The sequence below is a fragment of the Zalophus californianus genome, chromosome 5, assembly GCF_009762305.2.
Source record: "Zalophus californianus isolate mZalCal1 chromosome 5, mZalCal1.pri.v2, whole genome shotgun sequence".
NCBI lineage: Eukaryota > Metazoa > Chordata > Mammalia > Carnivora > Otariidae > Zalophus > Zalophus californianus.
Window position 1 is genome coordinate 145,678,007 of NC_045599.1, and position 19,986 is coordinate 145,697,992.

Below are 19,986 nucleotides of genomic sequence, written 5' to 3' on the forward strand. Positions count from 1 at the left end.
AACAGGGCTTCTCATATCAAAGTAAAGCCCAATCATCTCTTCTTGTGCCATCCTTTCTGGTTTGGGCACTTTCATTGGTCACAAAAACTCCAGATGTTACCAAACTAGGGAACTTGACGCTCATGTACTTGAGACAATCACCAAGACCCTGTAAAATTCCACTACATCTTGGTTGAGAATCAGATATAAGGTTGCCCAAGCCTTAGGTTGGCCTAAATTTCCAGAATAGTCCTAATGTAACACCATTACACACATCCGCACGCCAGTGGCGTCCAGGGTCTCAGTGAGGCTGCACAGTCGGCCATGTCCCAGTGATGCGGAGGCCCAAACTCGCAGATACAGGTTTAACCATCACACTTGAGGAATAAAATCCCCCAGGACAGAAACAACGGGGAGGTCCCCTCCTCATTCCTTCTAGTTTGACTGTCCTAACTACCTCTCATGTGTTTCCATCAGACATTTTTTGTGCAGCCCGAGGGAAGCATTCTCCTGTGCTGAGCCAAATCCACTGTTTAAAAAAAAAAAAAAGAAGAAGAAGAAGAAGAAGAAATTTCTTTAAATTTAGCCTGAAGTCTCCTAACTTCATGTCATGATTTCTTTGTGGCCCGAAATTAAAGAATCAATAACACGTTCAATTGCCCTAATTGGTAGATACAGATTTTATCTGCAATTCATACAGGCGCTTTCCCCCAGCATATCTCAAAGTCGGCTTTTATGGTTCACTGTGCAATTTGCAAAAGATGCAATGGTTTTGCCTTGCTTGAGGCCTTTATCACATCTGCATCGGATCCTTTCAAACCCTCCAGGGTGCTCACTCAGCTCACATGCTGGCCTGTTCCTATCCTCCCTCTCCTCCCTGGAACAGACCAGCCCAAGGGGCCACCCTGGTTACGATCCTTCAGTGACTCCACTCAGAACTGGGGAGAAAGTCCAAGCGCCTTATAAGGGCACTTCTCCTATTGTCAGCACCTCTCCCGCCCTCTCATCTTACTCTTGCCCCTCTTTCCATCTGGATCAAAGACTAACTGCTGCCTCGTCATCACACACCGCCGGTCTCTGATCTCCTCCTTATGCTCTAGCCTCTGCCTAGATTTTCTCTCTTGAATTTGAAGTCTTGGGTTAGCCATCATCCTCTCCCGGGATCCGTCCTCCGCACAGTACACCCCAACGTTCATGCAGTGACACCCAGATGATACTTGACTGGCACCACGTCCCGAAACGATTGAGATGAAAGGAGGGGCTGGCGAGATCAGACCCTGCCCCTGGTCCCTCCGGACGCCACCCAGCCACTGCAAAGGGGAGGAGGGCGGTGTCTTAGTGTCCCAGCCAGCCAGCGATGGCGCACTCATGGGGAAGCCCCCACTCCACTAGGCGTTCCTCGTGTTCCCGCCTGCTCCTCCCCATCAGTACACATCTCATGCAAAATGAAGCTGTTGAATCATCGTTTACAGGTAAGACAAGTGGGTCCTTCCGGACACTCCATGGAGGTAGGGGATGTGGCCTTTGTGGGCAGCACAGTGACCCTCGCATGGTGTCTAGTGCATCGGTAACTCTCAGTAAAGTGTGTGCTGGCTGCTTTGCCGGCATAAAAAATGCTAATGAAGAACCTGGTACCACCCCTTTGCAGTCATGCAATTGTACGCGTATGTGACAGGAGAGACAACGTAGCAAAGCAAACCTTGTGGCCATTGCTTTTGGCTACAAACCAACTATTCCCCTTGCTGGTGAACTGGAGCAGGAAGAATTCTAATGGTCTACGGAGAAGGCACACATAGCCTTCCCTTTACATTGTAAATAAGAGAGTTCTCACCTCCACAAAGGAGTTGATTTTGTTCCTCCTTTTTTATATTCAACAGACTCAACTTCTCTGAATTTGAAGAGCCTTCTACGAATCGCCAGACCTGGTTGTGATGATTTTTCTTGGACGACCGGGCCGCTAAACAATTCCAAACCTTCCTTGGGACGTCAGCTGCCACTGGGTTCTTTCTGGAAGCCTGCCACCAGCATCTCATGTGGATTTCAAAACTGAAATACAGCATCCCCATAATTACACGGAAATAGCCTCATGATATATTGTCATGGCGTGTTCTGTTTCAGTTGTAGTGCCTAAAGTATTTTTTTGAATCCTAGGGACCACTGAATAGACATCGGACTCCACGGCCCTCATTTTCCCACAAATTATTTTTTCCTGAGAGCTTTAGTTTCAGAGTTAATATCAAGGACACTGATGTTGCTCCCATGCAGCCTGAGCCCATATTGAACAACAAAACGGAGAAGAGTTTGTCAAAAACAATGTATTCAGAAGAGATAGATGCTTCTCTCCCTTTCTCTCTCTCTTTTTGGTAACTTACCTTGAATGCTATTTCAAGAGCTAAAATTACAGACTTGCTTTGCTGCAGGCCAAAGCAGCAAATGCAAACAAAAGCTTTCCTGGCAGCCCCAGAGCAACCCCCTGACCCCAAGTACCCGTCACTTCTGTGGGTTGTCTTTATCACTCTTTTCTCCATAAAGAAGCAAATTTAGGAAAGGACAAAAATAGGCAAGTAAATCTGTCAGTCATTTTAATTCTTTATTTTTCTGAATAGCATGTTTTTCTTGGTCTATTAAAAAATACATGACCACTCATTTCGAATCCCTTCATTCATATAGAGCCTTAAGTCTAATCCATTTCGCCTTTTTGAAGAACTGTCTTCTGCTCATTTAAAAGCCTGCTCTCATGATAAGGTTAACACCTACCCCTCTCCATGCTGTTTCAGTTTGCGCAAGCTCCCGACTTCAGTTACACAGGCATTTTTATTATGTCACCCTAATTTATTTTAGAGCAGAGCTCATATCATATCCAAAAGATTAATACACGTGACAGCACTTTAAGCTCTAAAGAAGAATACCAACATTAGCTCCCTTTATCATCCCTTCAGCACTTAATGCATAGTAAGAACTCAAAATGTCTGCAGAATGAACTTCAGTGTGGACAAAGAGGAACAAAAAAAAGGAAACTATTTCATGAGGATGATGATAAATCCAAACTACAGAATCTACCACAGCTGCCAGCATTGCCAACCCTGAGTGTTGGTGGTGGGCTGAGGGGGCTCCTGAGGCTGAGTGTGTGACCACAGAACCTGATGTGGCTGTTGCCCAACTCGGAGTCATCCGCCCCCAAGCGGTATTCAGTGCTCCCATTCCTCAAAAATAAAATTAACCACACAAGACGTTAGTGAGCAATGCGATTTTACTGAAGAGTCCACAGGGAGTCTGAGGACATCAATCACATTGCACACTGCCAGGAATGTCCTTCTCCCGTCCCCCACCCCTGCTGTTCCGGCTGGCATCCTGTTCTCTATGCACCATTGTCGTTGGAGAGGTGCAAGGCGGGCACACTGAAGACACTTACCAAACAGGGGTTTTGCAAACTGGGGATAGAGAAAAGGAGGTATGGTAAGAGAACAGGAACAGAAAGGACAAATTCCATCACAGAGCTAGCGCACAGAAGACAAACAACATGGTAAACCTTGCCACAACGATAGTATTGCTAATGGGCCCAGAATGCTGTGAAGGGATGACCGGCAGCACACGGAACAAGCGCCAGAGATACCCACGCCCCTTACATCATTCCAGGGAGGACAATCCAAAAACGTATTTCAGCAGGAGAACGCAATGTGCACAGGACCTTGTTCTCTGAAGTGTTATCGACACTGGGAAGAAAGACAGCCAGGGCTGGGGGGGGTGGGGGGGGGCAGGTGAAAAATGCAAAGACATGTTCCTTCTGTTAAGTGATGGTGCATCTGCACAATGAGATATTCTTCTTTTTTTTTATTTATCTTTTATTTTTTATTTATTGGTTTTTTATTTTAATTCCAGTATCGCTCACAGGCAGTGTTTTATTAGTTTCAGGTGTACAATATAGTGATTTAACAATTCTATATATTATCAGTTAAAAGTAGAACTACCCTGGGATGCCTGGGTGGCTCAGTCAGTTAAGCGACTGCCTTTGGCCTGGGTCATGATGCCAGGGTCCTGGGGTTGAGTCCCGCATTGGGCTCCTTGCTCGGTGGGGAGCCTGCTTCTCCCTCTCTCTCCCTCTGCTTGTGCTCTTTCTGTCAAATAAATAAAAATCTAAAAAAAAAAAAAAAGTAGAACTACCCTACAATCCAATGATTGCACTACTGGGTATTTACCCCAAAAGTACAAAACACTAATTCAAAGGGGTACCAGCACCCCTATGTTTATTACAGCATTATTTACAACAGCCAAATTTGGAAGCAGCCATGTGACAGAAGTGTCCATCAATAGATGAATAGATAAAGAAGATGTATATATACAATATACAATGGAATATATATATGCAATATATATAAAAATACCATATATATATATAGAGAGAGAGGGAGAGAGAGAGAATATTATTTAGCCATAAAGAGATATTCTTCTTTGATTTAAAACTGTAATTAAGTTGGCCACCTTAAAATACAGAAAATGTTTATAATCATATTAAGTGAAAAAAGAAATAAATAGGCCTTGATGACAGCTCCATTAAATATATGTGTGTGGACAAAGGTTTGGAAGTGCTTTTAGAATTTTTTTTAAGATTTATTTACTTTTTTAGAGAGAGAGAGCAGGGGGGAGAGGGAGAGAGAGTCTCAAGCAGACTCTGCACCCAGCCGGAGCCCATCGTGGGGCTCAATCTCATAGCCCTGAGATCATGACTTGAGCCAATGCTTAAGTGACTGAGCCACCCAGGCGCCCCCACACCAGGGTTTTGAACCGTGCCCTAAACTCTTTCCCCTGGAGACCATAAAGTCATGGCAAAGATGTAAAGCAAGGTTATTGGGTTATTCATTTTGAGTTTTCTGAGCAACTCTTTGAAATTTGAAGCTTCTGATTCCATCTACGTGGAAACACATTATTTCACATGTTAGGTAGGATGTTTCTTCAAGTCCAAACAACAATTAACCATCTGTTTATGTGTACAATTTTTCTTTCTGGGGTAATCTATCAAGGTTGTTTTGAATCAGTAAAACCAGTTCTATTTGGTATTCAGAGGAAATCATACAATGCCAGTTTCTCCCAATCTTAGTTGAAATTTGTTTCCTTAAGACCACTATGAGAACTCAGGAGTTAGTGTGTCGAACTGTGCTTATGGGAGCTCCAGAGGTCCCACCTTCAAAAGCCTTGAGCAGTCACCAAAAATGCAGATTAAAACTATCGGTGTCTTACAGGTTTGGTGAGAAACATGACTATTTATGAGAACTAAGGGCCGCTGGCTGTGTTCATACAGTGCTACCCTTGGCAAGAGGAATATTCTGGTAAGAGATCGGAATTGGAGAGCTCCCTTCCCTGCTTCTCCCAAGAGCCTTCAGTGAAGGAGGTGCACTTACTTCTCTTTGTGCTGGGTGTATCTAAAGATATACCCAGGAACAATAGAGACCTGTCCTTCCATGTTTCTTCTCTGTTCGATTTCCATGTACTTAATGATTCATTGTTAGCATTTCAGTAAAATTTCAGTCATTACATGTTCTCATGTGTTATGTCTGGTTACAGTGGCTCAGCAGCTAACGATTCTTAATCAGTCCTTGCTCCTTTTAACCAAGGATAGGTTTCACTCTCATCTTGCTTCATCTTATTTCCACCATGGCTGTCATTCATCAGGGAAATCATAACTTGCCATAAACCCTTTATTTTTTCAGAGAAATTTATTTTTTTTTAAGATTTTATTTATTTATTTGAGAGAGAGAGAATGAGAGAGAGCACGAGAGGGAAGAGGGTCAGAGGGAGAAGCAGACTCCCTGCCAAGCAGGGAGCCTGATATGGGACTCGATCCCGGGACTCCAGGATCATGACCTGAGCCGAAGGCAGTCGCTTAACCAACTGAGCCACCCAGGCGCCCCTTCAGAGAAATTTGAAAATAGTTGAGACCTCAGTTTTTATTGGTTCACATTAGATGCTTCTTTAAGACCACTTTTGGATTGCCAGGTGCATATCCTGATGAAGTGGTATTATTCTAGAATAAATTTTTTTAAGAGGCAAAATAGAATCTGAATCTGAAAATGTCTTCACTGCTATTTTCCTTTAGACTGGTGAATTCACTGATCTTTAGGGAAGTTCAAACAGAGGATTTGTGCTTAGAACTTCAAAGACTCCGTGTGAAAGCATGTCATTAGAACATATGTGAACATCTTGTCCCTGTGTTATTTCCTGTGCTTGTTTGTTGAGTATATCGCCATGTTCAGTTTGAGATAAGTCTTACATGTGGGAAATGTTTTCCTTTAACACTCAAGTAAAACTATTATGTCAAAACTTGTTTGAGATCCATAACTAAACAGAAAAAGAAAAACCTTTTTCAGTATGGTCAAATATCTTTGTTCTTTGTTAACTCCAAAGTTGGTGAAGTAACTATTAGGTAAGTCTTCTAAAACAGAAACAAAACAAAACTTAACCTGACAGTCTCTTCATGGTCATCATCACCATTCAAAAATTCTAAAAGCAAAACAGGCAGTGCATTTACTTTGCCATTTTTTTTCTGGAAGTGACTATAAACCACTGCAAGCCTTGCCTAAATCCAGTTTTCAATAAATAACGTAACAAGATTGGGATTGTTTTAATGACTTGCCTCTCTACTGGCAAACTTATCACTGGCAGTAAGAGATACCCTTGCAGTGTTTTGGAAATTTAATCTATGGCATGAGCTGTGCCAAATTCCCTCATTTCAAAACTGGTGTAATCTGTTAACCGCCAGAATTATAAATGAATCATGAGCCTGGGTAAACATTCTCCCACTTCTTCCATTGCTGGGGAGATAGGCAAACTATGTGCTCAGGTGACCACTGGTAGAATAGCACCTAGCAAATCCTTGGCATCATGTCAACAATGATAACCTGTTGCTATATTGGAAAAATAAACCTGAATGACTAAAAAAATGTACAACATGGAAAATATAGCTCTGAACATTTTGCCATATAATTCTAATGAGAAAGAATTCATTACTGTTAGAATTTGAAAATGAGAAATGTGCATGTGATTATTTTCCTAGGGCTGCTATAAGAAAATATTACAAACTGAGTGGTTTAAATAACATAAATTATATTCACAGTCCTGGAGGCCTGAAGTCCAAGATCAAGGCGTCATTAGGGTTGGTTTCTTATGAGGGTTCTAAGGAAGAATCTGTTCCATGCCTCTCCCAGAACTTCCAGTGCCTCTCCCAGAGCTTATTTCTAATAAGATTTCATGGTCCTTAACCTAATATAGAAGCATCACCTTGATCTCTGCCTTCACTTTCACAGAGTGTTTATTCTCCCTATGTGTGTGTTTATCTCCGTATTTCTTCTGTTTATAAGAACGCAAGTCATATTGGATTAGGGCCCATCCTAATGACTCATTTTAACTTGAGTGCCTCTGTAAAGACCTGTCTCCAGAGAAAGGAGCTGGAGGTTAAGTCCTCAACATAGGAATTTTGGAGGGACCCAGTTCAACCCATGCAGGTGTTTATAAGAGATAGAGCGGGAGATTAGTTTTCACCATTCAGCCAGGACTGGGGTTTGCCAGTACATTTACTTCTTAGAAAAAAATCACTGCTTTATGCAGCAGGTGATAGAACCACATCCAACACTGTGGGGAGCCACCATAGTTTGCATTAGATGAGGCTAAAAAAGTTCCTCAAACTGATGGGAAACCAGCCTCTTAGTTAAGCTAAGTTTGGTAAGAAATTAGATATTGCCCAGCACACTTCCTATCAGAACCTTTCACGTTGCCATAGACAGTCTAGGGAGGATGAGGTTCTTAGGCACATACCATGTTCTTCCAGTGTAGCACGGGATGGCACATTTGTTGGCATAGATATTCTATAATTTGCTACACTTTTGTGTAAGTGAGTGCAGTGGATTGAAGAGTATCCCCAAAAATGATATGTTCAAATCCTAAGCCCAGGTACCAATGTGACCTTATTTGGCAATAGAGTCTTTGCAGATGTAATTAAGTTAAGAATCTCAGGATGAGATCATCCTGAATTTATGGTGGGTCGTAAATTCAATAACTGGCATCTTTATATGAGGAAGAAAGAGATTTGACACCCAGGCCCACCAAAGGAACCAGTACTTAAGAGACCAAAATCCTGGAATGAAAGAGAGTAAAGACAACTGAGCACAATAGTCTGAGCCACTTTTCCCTCAAAACACTCTCTAAATATAAGATGTGCAGGCCAAACGATGTAGGGAAATCAGGATGACAAAAAAAGCTTGCAAAAGGATAAGAAGTTAGAAGTCTTGGATGGTATTGGGGAAGTAAAAATCAGGCATGAATCCCTGCTCAAGTAGAGGGGTCCTGGAAAATATTGCAGGGTTTCAGTTGGGACCACTGAGGGACTATACCCTAGAAGTAAGGGCAAACTAGAAATAAACTAGATCTTACAAAGACTGAACATTATAATCAATTCAGTCCCCAATTGGATAGAAGTGATGTGCTCCTATCCTCGTTGTATATCAAAAGACCTTTCTCCAGAATAAGGTAACATCATTCAGAGTCTCTAACAATTTCTCATAATGTGTATTAATGTATGTGAATTTCCAGCATTCAGTAAAAAACTAGAAGATATACCAAGAGCTAGGATTATGTCAAGAGGCAGGACAAAGGGAAGAAAACAAAATAAAAACATACCCACAGGTGATCCAAGTTAAAGGGATTAAGAGACCCGAATTTTGACTATTAGGTTTCAAGAAAACAGATGACCATATGGAGAATCTCTCCAGAGGACTGAAATCTATTCAAATAATCAGATAGAAATTCTAGAACCAAAAAATACAATAATTGAAATTAGCAATAGCAGGTGTGTTTCAGCAACAGACACAGCTAGAAAGAGTATTTGTGAAGATACTCTTGTGAAGATATATATCTTGAAGATATGCCATTTAAAACAGCCATCCTGAAGCCCAGAGGGGGAAAAGAGGAAACATAAAAAAGATGAGTGAAAGTTGTGGGATACGGTGAGAAGGCCCGTCACGTATGTACCTAGAATCTCAGAAATGAAGGAGAGACAGGATGGGACAGAAGTAACAGCTGACAAAGAAGAAGCTGAAAATTTTCTGAAATTGACAAAAGAAATCAAACTATAGATTTAAAAGATAATATAAACTCAGCAATAAAAATACACAGAAAATTACATTTAAGTACATTGCAGTTGAAAATCAAAGACAATAAGAAAATCTTAAAAAGAAGTCAGAGAATAAAAATAAATTATCTTCCAAAAAGCAAGAAGACGGACTAGAAGTGAAGAGAAACATTTTATAGGGAAAAATAGGTCAATCCATGAGGAAGATAAAGCAAATAATATGTACCTGATAACATAACTTCAAAACATATAAAGCAAAAGTTGACAGAACTGAAAAGAAAAATAGACATATGTGCAATCACAGTGAGAGATTTTAACAACTTCTTTCAGTAAGTGATAGCACACATGGTTGGGGGAAGGATAGGAAGATAGAAACGTGGTTAACCAATATGAAGTAATTGTCATATAAACTACACTACACTACACTACTCCTGCGCTTTTTGGCACATGCGTAAGAAATATTTACCAAAAATCTTCGTATGCTGTGCTATAACGAACAACTCAACAAAATTCAAACCATCAAAATCATAAAATATATGGTCTCTGAACTCAGTGAAATTTAACTAAAAATCACCAACAAAAAAATAACGAGAAAGTCCAAAGTTTAAAAAATTAAGCAACATATATAAATAATCCATGGTCATCACTTTGTATTGTGTATGCTTTTTATTGTGTATTCACCCAAGCTATGGAGCCAAGGCTTTTTCTAAGCTAAGAAAAATCATAAAGTCTTTTATTCACATCTTACCAATAACAAATATTTAAAAATCATGTGAAAGCACTGCAATAACATTTACTAAGCCGTGTTTTGGAAATCTCTCTTTTCCTTTAGCAAAGTTAAAAGATAAAGGTTGTAGTACAACCTTTAGAGGATTGCAGTGGAATTCTTCTGAAAATAGATCTTTAATTTTTTTAACAAAAAAATTCTACATTTTCAAGGACACACTGAAGGGAATACCAATAAGCTGGCAGCTAGAATAGATGACCTCACCTCTAAGATTCTGGTTATTCTTAAATCCTAATTTGGCCTATTTCTATTTTTTTTTTTTTTTTTAGTTAATGACTGAAGTCTAAAATAGCCCTAAGCCCCATGCTAAGACTATGTGACAACATGGGGTTAAATTTCTTTTTTTTTTAAGTTTGTATTTAAATTCCAGTTAGTCAACATACAATGTAATATTAGTTTCAGGTATACAGTATAGTGATTCAACACTTCCATACATCACTCTGTGCTCATCACAATAAGTGCATTCCTTAATCCCCATCGAGGTTAAATTTCTTCAAGAGCAGAGTTGGAGAGACAAGAATTTATTCTTCATATTTGAATATAGAAAAGGGATTAAATTTGATCTAACTTAATTTCATTGGGCAAAACTAGAAGCAAAATGTGGCAAATGATGGTAAGAAGATTTCAAGTCAAAATAATTTCCCTTAATCTTAATGTAATATTAAATATCATTACATTAATGTGATATAGTAACACAATATATTAATATAATTATATCTTATTACATTATAAATGATTAATATTAACATATTATATTGGTATTATTAGCATAATATTAAAATACACAGAGCCTGCAGTTGGCAAGCCCTGTGACCAGACCCCAGTGTTTCTGAACTTTTGACAGCCTGAACTGGGAACAAATTGGTATCTGGTTAAAATGCCAGCAATGTATTTCCTATGCTTCTAAAGGTAAGGATAGAATTTATCCATAGGAAGAGCTCCCTGTGTAATTTCTGTAAGTAATTTTAAGGCACATACCTATTTGTCATCCTTGTGCTAGCCTTCAACTTTCCAAATGCAATGCTTCAAAATGTGAAAGTCTACCTTCATGGTAGACATCTTCAAGAGATTCTTATAATGGAAGTGAGGGGAGAGACAGGGCTGGTAACTGTGGCCTCTGGAACTCAGGGAGAACAGGAAATGATGAAATGAACTTTAAGCAGGAGAGCTGGGCCCAGCAAAATGGCAGCATGGGGATTAATGAAGGGCACAGCCAGTGGGGACCTGCTGCTTTTAAACTGCAGCATAGAAAAGCATTTCTGAAATATAAAAAGGAGGTCAACTGTATGCCTTGAGAACTTCTATGAGAGTCATCTAGCTCTCTCCACCCCCATGACTTGTGGACATCAGTCCAGGACAGCTCCACAGTGGCACTCGGTGTGAAGACCAGCTAATGGGAGGTATATCAGGACAAAGGGCAAGACCCCAGAGCAGCTGTTATTCTCTGAGGAGTCAAGTCCAGCATTTATGTGTCCACGGAATGCTGCCACCAGAGATGAGTCAATTAGAAGGAAATGTTGCAGCTTTTGGACACAGTGGATCTTGAACATGGAGGAAAGAGAAGATTGGTAAGGGCTGGGAGAGCAACCTTCCTTCTCCAAATACAGGGCCTTATTTATTTTAGGACACATCCATTTTCAGAGATGGTAATTTAAAAAATAAATAAATAAATACACAAACCAGGCACCCTTAAATTCTACTTTCAATGACCTACCCTATGTTTTGGAGAAAATAAGTGAATAAAATGAATAACTAATTGAGTTGATATTAATGGAAAGAAAATTTGTCTACAAACAACGACACTATTGAAATAGCCTTGATTTTCTAAAATTTCTCATCAGGAGAGCAGGACTCTTTAGATTTTAGCTTTTTGCTTGGTGCTGCTTTTGATTGCTCTTCATGATTTTCCAGCTAGGTTCCACAGAGCCCCTCATTTCAACCCAGTGCTACAATGGAGAACTATTATATTTTGTAAAATAAATTGCCAGTCTGCCTTGAATTACTCCGAGAATGGTTGATTTAGCTACTCAGAACTGTAAAATTGAGAACCATACCCCAAAAGAGCATTTTGTCAGACCTATATTTTAGGTAAGAAAGAAATTTCTTTTTTGCTACTGGCCTATAGTACACCAAGGATGACTGTTCATTCCCTTGAAAATAAAAATGATCCTGGGTGGTTTTCCCTGGGTGGTATGCCCACAGCCAAACAAATTTTCAAGATAACTATTTGCCCATTTCTTTTTCAGCCTCTACAGTGAATTACATTATCTGACTGCCAAGCCAGGAAGTACTAAATTAATCTCCCTCCCTGGATCCCCCACCTCCTATTCCAGTAATTAGCTGCCCCGGCAAAATTGTGAAATAAATGAATTTTGTTTCCATGGGCCTTTTTTCCCTCTCTTTTCAAATCTTCCTTCTTGTCAGCCCTGACTTCCAACTTCATCTTCTAGGACCCCTGATGTCCCAGAGTCATGGGCATTTTCCCTGTTCACTTCCCTGCTCGATTCTCCTCAACCTCAACCACCTGTCTTAAGGAACCCTAGGCCCATCTCCTGCCAGATGCTTCCAGCAAAGGTATCAGTGACTTTGATGACTTACAGTGACATCATGTGTTTCCTCTGCCAGAAAATGTTTCCTTTTAACAGTAGAGATTAATGGAGCTCTCAGCCCTGCACATTAGAGTCACTGGAAGGACTTCAAAAATTATCAAATGCCTATGCCTATCCATAGATATTCTAACTTAGCAGTTCCAGGGTGGGACCCAGATCAGTATATTTTTAAAAATCCTCTCCACATGACTCAAATGTCAAGCCGGGTGTTGGAAATCACTGCCTATCCCAAGAGGGGGAGAACAGGGATAATTGCAGGGCCCGTGGTGCATAGGCAGAAGGAGACAGGACCAGGAGGAAACCTCTGAGCTCACCATGTTGACAACTGGCGACTTCAGCCAAAATCTAGTTGTATCCTTGTTTACTGATAGAACTAATTACCTATATGTCTCATCTAATGAGGGAAAATCAAACAGCTGTGCAGAAATTCTCTTTTTCTGACCAACTGCCCACACCAAGACCTTCGAGTTGGTAAAATATGATCAGTCCCAGGACATGGCACCTCCTAAGAGTTCTGTCACTTCTGAGACTGGCCTTTCCTTCTCTCATCCTAAGAGGAGCACAGACCTTCCTATCTTCTGAGGTCCAAAAGAAGCAAATTACAAATATTTTTGTTTATCTCTCTCTTTCCCAAAGTGGGTGTAAAGACAGGCACCTATTCAGGGTAAGAGAAACCAGTTGGTCTCAACTGGTATTCCTAAAAACAACAGGACAAGAAATGTGGTAGAGGAAAAGAAAGCCTAACCTTCTTGGCATCTCTGATTCCAGCAGGCATCTACAAACTCATGTAAGCAGACTCCCTACTTTCAGGGACCTGTCATCATTATTTTTTTAAGGTTTTTTATTTATTTATTTAACAGAGAGAGAGAGAGAGAGCATAAGTAGGCAGAGTGGCAGACAGAGGGAGAGGGAGAAGCAGGCTCTCCGCTGAGCAGGGAGCCCGATGCGGGGCTCAATCCCAGGACCCTGAGATCATGACCTGAGCCGAAGGCAGCCGCTTAACCGACTGAGCCACCCAGGTGCCCCACCTGTCATCATTATTAACAATTAGATTATTTCTTGTATAGGAGATGCCTATAAATTTTCTTCTCCCGCGTCTATGTCAGCCTTACTATCACAATATGTGAACGTAAAACGTGGTAAAGCTGAATCCTTTCTCATATGATCTGAAGAAATTTTATGCTCTGGATTTTCCTCCTAATAATATTATTTCTGGTCCATACTGATGCCCTTTTAAATTGAAATTACACACCATCCTGGATCAGCATGAGGTGGCAGTTAGTGACGTGGCATACTACAGTCCTGAAATATTTTGTGGCAGGTGAACTTGCTCAATGGCTCCAACTGGGAAAACACGATGGATGTTAAGTGATCATGTATTAAGTCCATGTATCCAAGAAGTCTTCATCTGTAAATATTAAGAACAGAAATAGTTCCCACACAAAACAAAAAAAGAAAAAAAGAAAAACATGAAGAAGGAAATTTCCAAGAAAAAGAAAAGCCAGAGGATTTCAAAAACAGAAGAAACAAAAGCCAGCCAATGACTGATTGCCTTCCCTAGCATTCTCCTCAAGCAAGAAGCCAGCCAAGTACTGAACTGGAACTAAAATTCTGAAGCTATAAATTCCACCCAAATCAGATGGGTGAGACATTTTGGCAGGGGTATTTCAAACATCTTACTGATGTTTCCCAGACCCAGCCATGTTCTTTGATGCCTACTCTGGATGTGTATTTTGGGAATCCCAAGTAGCTTCCTAAAAGACCTGGTATCTCCTTGGCCAAGAAGAGCCCCTTCAAACGTATCCACAAATTCTGTAAGGTTCTGTGGCCCCACTGGAGAGGCACTTCTAATCTCTAAGACTTAAGAGTTCTGGGGAAAAGGAGAGGGGGTGAAGACTAGGGTAACTCATTCCCACGTTTGATCTACTGCACCCTACGTACATGGGCTTTAGCTTTAAAAATATGATCTTTAACATGCAGATTGGAGAGGAAATCAGAAATCCAAATAAATGCTGAGAACATTCATCAAAAAAGCTAGCAGACAAATAAGACAGATGATCAGGAATTTCTGGTCCCCTCATTTAAATCTACCAATTTATGCTGAAATGCATCCTTTTGAGCAATCTTCCACTCTCTCCACAGTCTGAAACCTTTTGGCTCATTTTCAAATGTTTTATGAATTTCTGAAAGAGCCATTTTCTAAAGAACCTTTTATATGTTATTGCTCTACTAGATCTTATTATGGCCATACTGTTGACTTGGTACTAGGAACTGTCACAAAAATATATGTTTGTATCTTCTCTTAAAATTTGTGAAGTTGAGCTGAGTGAGTTTGGGGAAACTTAACTGTTAAGAATATTGGCTTTAAAAAATAATAGTGATAATAGCAGTAAATCGTCCAACTTGTGAGCCTAATTAAAGTCAACAGAATGAAAAACACCCCTTAAAACATCTCGTAGCCTAAGGCCCACAAAACTTGTCAAAATATGATATGTGTTGTGATGCATGCTTTTGCTTTGTTAGTATATTTATTGTTCAGTCTGTCCCACTTTTCTTCCATCCTCCCTGACGTTGAGGAAAGGGGAGAAACACACTTAAATTACAGCTTTCACAGTTTGGATTGGATATACGCTTTTCTTGTGTGTCCTCATGGACTCTCAAGGTGAAGAGACTAAAGCTCGGGACAGATATTTATCACTTCATGCCACGTGGACAAACACAGACTCTGAACAGAAAAACAGGTGCCCAAAGGCCTACGGGCAAACCACTTATACCCCTCTGATCATTTTTATGTATTGGCTTTAGTTCTTTGTTTATTTGACCCTATGCCTTATCCCCTTTCATCCAGGTCCTTTTCCTTGCAAGCACTTAGGTTGTTAAAGGTTTGTATAGACGTTTCAGTATTGAATAGTGAGGGAGCAAGCTAAATTAATGAGCTCTAGGGAGGATAAACCAACCAAGTTCGAAGGGAAAGGAAAACAGCAGGGTCTTTTTGAGAACCAAGAGGAGAAACATCAAGCTTGGCCATTATTCCGATTACCAATACCCTTCCTCTTTGTTTCAATGAAATGTCATCAAAGAGACTTACCAACTTTCAGATTCCTGACACCATAAACTGATTGATCCAAGGGCTTCTGATTGCTCATTCTTCTAACATTTTCTTTCTAATTACCAATCTCTCTTTTGTCTCCAGTTTGAATTTTCTTCTTTTCTATTACCTGAGCTGAATATGTTATCCATTTAAAATGCTCTTTTGTAAGCTTGAGAGTCAATCATGTGTGAGGGTGTGGGGGCTCTGAATAAGGTAGGTATTCCTAGAGTTTCCAAATAGTAAGCCTTGACACTAGAATAGCAGATTGCAGTTTGTAAAGTACTTTTACACCCAGTATGTTAATTCTCACAAAAACCCTACGAAATAGACAAGGGAACCACTGGAGAAACTAAGGCCCAGGGAGGTTTGTCCAGGATCATGTGGCTGACTGATATTACCCATTCCTGGTGCTCTTTCTGTTGTGCCAGTCTCCCAACATAATAAGGCAGAATTGTCTGAATATTTGTCAGCTGCTGTTTATTAATATCCTGCTGAAGGCCCAAGATAGAGACAAAGTAGAGCTATAAATCATAAAGATCAGAGATCTTTATTTTGCTTTCTCTGAACTTAAGAGACCTTTTCATTTCTTGGTAACGGATAAGAATTTTTAATTAAGATAAAAAATTAATTTAAACTTGTGTTAAATTTAAAAAACACACAAACATGTTTAGGCAGTCATCTGTAAAATAACACATTGCATCAGTGTTTCCCCTACAGCCTTCTAAAAGTCACTGTCCTCACAAAAATTCACAGTGAGCTCACTACACTTATTTTGCCAGCAAGACTTCTAACAATTCCCATTGTCACTGCTAGAAAGCACAGAATCTGCTTGTACTAAATGTGCTCTCAGTTCACCAAAGAACAAAGTTTCTTCAAAAAAGTTAAAAATTTAGGGGCACCTGGGTGGCTGTCATTAAGCGTCTGCCTTCGGCTTGGGTCATGATCCCAGGGTCCTGGGATCGAGCCCCGCCTCGGGCTCCCTGCTTGGTGGGAAGCCTGCTTCTCCCTCTCCCTCTCCCACTCCCTCTGCTTGTGTTCCTGCTCTCACTATCTCTCTCTCTCTGTCAAATAAATAAATAAAATCTTTAAAAAAAAAAGAAAAAGAAAAAGAAAGTTAAAATTTAGGAGAAAAAAAGAAACTCTAGTGTGCTTCCTATTCAGCTCATCGGCTTCCTTTCACTAGGCCTGCGCAGAGACGCAGAAGCACAAAGCCTGCTTATCAGCCCATGGGTGTGGGCAAATATATTGACATCCAAGTCAGGACCCAAAGGGACCACATCAGGATAAGAACCACAGACTGGGCCTCAGGATGAGCTGTCATATAGATAAATATAAGTCCCAACTCTGCAAAAGAACAATTGCTCAAATACAGGACAAGAAGACATAAGTCCATAGGAGTAAATGGGAAAAAAATCCAGACTTTCAAGTCAACAGTGAAATCACAGTAAGAGGCAGCTTCCTGTGAGCCAACACAGCATTAGCCTGTCTAGACGGAAGTCATATGTCCTGAACATGGAAGGCAGGTGTTTTTTCCCAATATGAGTTGTCCAAACTATACTTGAGGACTGGGCTCACTTTTAGATATACCTCTTAGGAGCAGTGTAGACAAGACAGGAGGCGTTCAGGGAAAGAACCAAGCTAATCAGGTCAATCAGGCTGTGCCTGGCATGTTGGAGATTAAATAAATACTCGTCGGATGACTGATGCATGAGGAGTAAACATAAGGAAATGTAGAATGGATTGGGCCTGCTCATTCTTGATATAAGACTTGGAGAAACTCTGGGTCCTCTGAGAAGCTGATGTCAACACAGGTGTTACATACAAGGATCTGTTTTGACCCACTTCGATGTGTGTTTTTTCCAACACTGCCAAGCAATTAACTCAATTCTGACATTATCTACCTAGAGATAGCATCAGATCTCACAGGTTCAGGGTTCAGATCTCCAAGACTGGCCTACTTCCCCATGTCAGACACCAATCACAAGTCTGTCTATGGTTTGGAGGCTTCCACAACCTGTCTTTGGGTTCAAGTAATTTGCTAGAGTGGCTCACAGAACTCAGGAAACCAGTTTACTTACTAGATTGTTGGTTTGTTATAAAAGGATATAACTCAAAAATAGCCAAGTAGAAAAGATCCATAGCGCAAGGTATGGGGAAGGGCAAGGAACTTCCATGCCCTCTCCAGGTGCAGCACGCTCCCTGAACCTCCACATGTTCACAAACTCAAGAAACTCCCCCAACCCTATCCTTTTTGGGTTTTTATGGAGGCTTCATTACAGAGACATGGCTGATTAAATCATTGGCTAGTGGTGATTGAACTCAGTCTCTAGCCCCTCTTTCCTCTCAGGAGGTCCGGGGTGGGAGTGCAATTTCCAACTCTCTAATCCCGTGCGCGGTTGGATCCACTGGCAACACGCCCAGATTGTTAGGTTACTTACCTAAGAGCCTCAGCGCCCCTCCGAGTCACCTCATTAACATAACAAAACACGCCTTTACTGCCATTATCACTTAGGAAATTCCAAGGTTTATAGGAAATCTTGCCAGGAAAGTGACATGACCAAACACATTTCTCATAAATCACAATATCACACCCACCTTGGGCAAAGATCCTTCTACAGCCTTTGCCTTCCTGCCCAATTTTCCCCTGGCTCAGCAGACATCTCCACCTGGATGTCTCCAAGGTCAGAGCAGCACTTCTCAAATGCTGCTCCCATTAAATTCTTATAGCAGAAGCAGAGTGAATTTATAACCCCTGATAGTCTGAGTCTGGAACACAAAAATTCCCAAGCCTAAAATAAAATTTTTTGTAGTCTAGTATTTTATGTTAACATTTCATGCTCCTAGGATATTTGTGACTGTAATAGAATAACAATGTATTTTTCCCAAACTTTGATCAAAATGAACTCCCCAGATATGCGTCAGATTTATCTGTAACTTCCTATGTCTCTGCACAGTGCTAAGGGTTGGTGGCCATAGTTTGAAAAGCATGGAAATTGGGAAATTCATTTCTCTCGTTCCTTTTTTCCCCCAGTTCCAATTTCTCCACGACAGTTTCCTGTATTATGACTTCAGTGATCACTGTCTTCTCTTTCCAGCCTACTTCTTTTTCTTTCATTCTTTCTTTTTTTTTTTTTTTTTTATTAAGTAGGCTCCACACCCAACATGGAGCCCAACAGGGGATTTGAAATTACAACCCTCAGATGGAGACCTGGGCTGAGATCAAGAGTTTGATGCTTAACCAACTGAGCCACCCTAGGGCCCCTCCAGCCCCAGCCCACTTCCGAGTCTCTGCCTCCTGCCTAGAGGTCTGTCCCTCAGCCCAATCCTCCTCATAACTGTCTCTAAACTGTATGTATTCTAACTACTTTCCAGTACAACAATCTTCTCAAGTCCCCTTACTCTACTCCTTCCAGGGAAGAGAATTTTGTTTTTGAATTCACCCCACTATCCAAATAATTATGCTAACACTTGTATTCATTAACCTTGGTTAAAAATCAACAGTGACTCCCAGTAACTATTGCATAAGTCCAAAGATTTTTGGCCTGACCACTTCATTTCATGTCCAAAACTTCCTTTCAAAATTTACTTGTCTTTACTCTGAAATATTCAGATTGGGCATCACTAGGAACACAGTGTGTGCTAGGGACTAATGCCATGCATGATTCAAAGAACAAGACAGACCTTACAACGGAATAAGGGCCATGAAATACGCACCCAGATCACTCTAATTTAAGATGAAAATCATCAGTGCTTTAGTGGAGGGACAAACATCAGACCAAAGGGGCTCCAAGAGGAAGGTCTTATTTCTGGCTGTGAGGACAGTAGTGAGCTCTGGGAGAGATATCAAATTTTGAATATGCTTTGAAGGGTGACTAAGATACAGGCAGATGAAGATTTGGAAAGAGGGCCAGTGTGACCAATAACATTCAAGTATAAAACCATATATGCAGAGTAGTGAAATCTACAGTTCTGCTGGGCTGAATAGAGAACACAAAGCACAGTGGTGAGGAATAAGTTCAGAGAAGCAGGTTTGGGCCAAATCCCAAAGACCCCCCCACACTTGTCTTCTCATGGAAGGAGACCAGCCAGACAGCACATTCTCCTTGCCAGCACGGAGGCTTTGTGCAGACCATGCCTGGGATACCCTCTCTCTTTCCCTGGCTTGTTGTTGGCATCTAAACACACTCTCCAAGTCACTTTGCTCTGTGGAGCCTTTGCTAGCTGCTCCAATACATGCGTAGGCAAGTTGCTCAATCTCTGAGCCTCAGTGTCCCCATCTGTAAAATGCAACAGTACCTCCCATCTGGGGTGTGAGCTTTACATGAGATTGTTGTGCTCCATTAAAATAAACAAAAAGTATTCTTTTCAGGAGTGATACGAAAAATGTTTGACAAACAGATTA

General features: G+C 40.8%; 1 long non-coding RNA gene across 1 annotated transcript in view; it reads right to left on the bottom strand.

Annotated features, from left to right (window-relative positions):
• LOC113929019 overlaps positions 1 to 19,986 on the bottom strand; it is an 89,475-nt gene that overhangs the window by 36,967 nt on the left and 32,522 nt on the right. The window contains exon 4 of the long non-coding RNA XR_003522064.1: positions 1,811 to 2,025. This is a non-coding gene — a long non-coding RNA (uncharacterized LOC113929019). The remainder of the gene's footprint in view (positions 1 to 1,810; positions 2,026 to 19,986) is intronic.